Below are 3,898 nucleotides of genomic sequence, written 5' to 3'. Positions count from 1 at the left end.
ATTCAAACAAGAGAAACAAAACATAACTACTTTCTTTTTCATTCCAAATATTAAATCAAATAATAATACGTCAAAAAATAACAACATAACTACTTTCATGTTTATTTCATTCTTTTTCTTATTTTTTCTTATTTTAACTCCTTTTTTTACTAATTCTTTTTTTACTTTAATATTTTTCTTCTTCAATTGAATTGATTTCTCCCTCTTAGGAATCCAAATCCTCACATTGATCATGTCTTACGTAGAAAGAATCATCTTCAATACGATATAAACCATCGTCATTTTTTGACTTCATCATTTTTTTGTTTTGCTCATTTTCTACATCTTTTATTTCTTCAACTTCCTTGTTACTCCACAAAACAATAAACTGTTCTTTATTAACAGGATCATGAATATAAAAAACTTGTTTGACTTGGGATAAAAAAAAATAAAAAGATCCTCTATATACCCTTCCTTATTCAGATTCACCCTAACGCTAGTGCAAAATAGCAATTTAATGACATATTTTTTACCACAGTTCGTAAAAAAAACTATGGTAATACATGAGATAATAGTTTTTTGGTAATTAACTTAAAAAGTAGATCATTTATGGTGACAGTTCTATGATAAATTGTCGCCATAAATGCTTATGAGAAATACTTAAATTAAATAATTTAATTAAATAATTAAAATAAATTTACAAAATAATTATAATTGAAATCAATTATTAATTATATTATTTATTAATAATAAATTAATATTTAAGGAAAATTAATTTTTTCTAAATTAAAAAATATTAATATAAATTTATTTAGAAGATAATTGTGCTTCATCAAAATTATTTATTATATTCATAATTAATTATGTAATATTGAAGATAAATTAATTGTATCTAAAATAAAAAATATTAAATGAATTTTATTTAGAGACTATTATAATAAATAAAAATTATTTATTATATTCATAATAAATAATGTAATATCTAAGTTAAATTAATTGTGTTTAGATAAAAAAATATTAACAAATTTTATTTAATAACATTGAATAATTAATATATTTTTTAAAGTTAAAATTAAAATTTTCAAAAAATCAGGCATATTAAAAATAGAAGACAAAATAAAATAAATCTTAAAATAATTAAATTAAATTAATTGTATATATTTTATTTATTTATTTATTTACATCTGAATTCATACATTTTGAAATTCAAAATGTCTGAATTCAGACAACATTAAAAGGCTTTGGCGATAGGTGCCCTCAGGCCTGTCGCCAAATATAATTAAATTAATTTTATATATTTTATTTATTTATTTATTTACGTCTGAATTCAGACATTTTGAAATTCAAAATATCTGAATTCAGACAACATTAAAAGGCTTTGGCGATAGGTGCCCTCGGGCCTGTTGCCAAAGATACATATACATCTTTGGCGACAGGCCCAAGGGCACCTGTCACCAAAGCTTGTCTGAATTCCAGACAAATTAAAATTGTCTGGAATTCAGACAATATCTTTGGCGATAGTCTCGATGGCACCTGTTGCCAAAGACTTTTTAAAAAAAATTTACGGCGACAGTCCCCTGGAGATCTGTCGCCATAAATATGTCTTTTTAAAGACGTAAATATGTCTTTAAAATAAAATCTTATTTTTAAAAGAAAATAATATTTTTTAAAATAATATTTTATTTTAGGCCACATTTAATGTGTCTGAATTAATACATTAAATAAGAATTTTTAAATAAAATCTTATTTTTTAAAATTATATTTTTTAAAGACAGATTTAATGTGTCTAAATTAAGACACATTAAATGTGTCTTAATTAAGTTAAATAAAATATTATTTTTAAAAATAATATTTTATTTTAAGACACATTAAAAGTGTCTCAAAATAATTTTTTTAAAAAAAACATGGTTTACGGTGATAGTTGCCCTATGAACTGTCGCCATAAATGTGTCTGAAAATGAGACACATTTATGGCGACAGGCGGTGGGTTAACTGTCGCCATTAATGCTGTTAAAAGACTTAATCCCTCAGCTCGTGCCGTCACTCTCCCTCATAGCTCCAGCAATCATAGTCGCCCATAGCTTGTCTTCCCCATAGCTCATCCTCAAGCTCACTCATTCCCCCTTAGCTTGCAGCTCACTTCTTCATTTCCCTTTAGCTTGTAGTTGGATAGATGCTTTGCGAACAAGTGATGAATATGAGATATGTTATTATATTTTTTTCTACTAACTTTATTTATCTTATTTGTTTTAGGAAAAATATGGAGAATCTTGTCACCGACAAATCAAGTTCTAAAAGAGGTACAAATTTGTTCATAGTAGACATGATCCTAAATTTTTAGTAAGTGAAACAAGAATATGATAATTTTTTTAGTATTAGTAAAAATTCATTTCTAACAAATGCTTTTCATTATTTGTTAATAGGAAAAAAGTCAAAAAGGGCAAGAGTGTCGAAAGAAAAATCTATACAACCATACGATGTCTCGAGGAGGGTATGTATATATTTATGATATAATGACTCAAGAGAAGTAGGAAGCTAAAAGACAAGCAGCGGGAGTTGATAATATTGAAAATGTTTCTCCTCCATCTCCTGTTAATCGTGCTCAAGCATGGAAGAGAGGATGAATGAATAAAAAAGGAGAGTTTATTTCCCTAGAGACTAGAGAAGTGGCTGAAAAAATTGTACGTATCTTTACAGTCAATATCTTAATCATATGATTGAAATTTTTTAACTATATTGATTTCTATTTGCTTGCATATTCTAGGATGCTCTTACAGAAGCATCCTCTAAGGGGACCGTTGTGTCTACTGGTAGGAAGAATATATTGACCACAGCCTTAGGGAGTGAAGAGCACCCTGGCCGTGTTAGGGGGGTTCCAAAAGGTGTGGATTTAAGACAATATTTTGGACCTCCACCATCTAATCTTGTGTCGATACAACAAGTGCAAATGATGATAGCAGAATGCAAGTCAAGCATGATGATGGAAATGCAATCAATGATTAGCAGTCTGCAGATGCAACCACAACAAGTACCAAAATATGATGGTGTTACAGGGCCAGTATGTGATCCTAGCCTATCAGATCAAGGAATGCCATGCATACTTCATGTGAAGGATCATGAAAAATGAGTAGTTGCATATGGAAAAATATATAACGATGCAACTATAGTCCACCACCAGCAGATACAACATAACCAAGTAAAGGTGATGGTTGAAGAGGTTATGGATACTAATGCTCCTATTATATTCTCTACTGAGGAGGTGCAAACAATAAAACAAGCTCAATATAATTTTCTAGATATTGACAAGATTAGAGTAGAAACTTTCTAGATATTTGTATTAAAAATGTAGACTTTTAGCTCATATATTTGTACCAAATATACTTGTACTAGTGTCTAGAGTTGCTGTTTATGTATTAATGCAGGTTTTGTAATCAAAGGATGTATATATTTATTTGTGAATCTATTAAAAAAAATATAGTATTTACGGCCACAATTATCACTATAACTATGGTAAAATATGATATATGGCGACAGTTATAGAAACAACTGTCGCCATATATGAATCTCTAAATACATCTTTTGCTACAGGTGAGCTCGGACCTATGGCAAAAGATACTACTTTTCGCCATAGGTGAGCTAGGACTTGTGGAAAAAAATGATATGTTTTACCACTATATTTTTTGCCACAAATGAGTTGGGAACTGTGGTGAAAGATATCATTTTTTGCCACAGTTGAGCTGGGAACTGTGGCAAAAAATGATATTTTTTACTACTGTATTTTTCGCCACAGGTGAGCTTTGATCTGTGGCGAAAATTATCTATTTACTACCACATGATTTTCTACTATAAAGCTTTTTCTGTAGCGAAAAATGTGTTTTAACTATGATAAAAAATGCTTTTTGTACTAGTATGGTCCCAT

Source organism: Prosopis cineraria, unplaced genomic scaffold, assembly GCF_029017545.1.
Source record: "Prosopis cineraria cultivar Desert tree isolate PC_DT_omini unplaced genomic scaffold, ASM2901754v1 PC11, whole genome shotgun sequence".
In the NCBI taxonomy this organism is placed as follows: Eukaryota; Viridiplantae; Streptophyta; class Magnoliopsida; order Fabales; family Fabaceae; genus Prosopis; species Prosopis cineraria.
The sequence above is the reverse complement of the archived record's forward strand: the minus strand, read 5'-3'. Positions refer to the sequence as shown.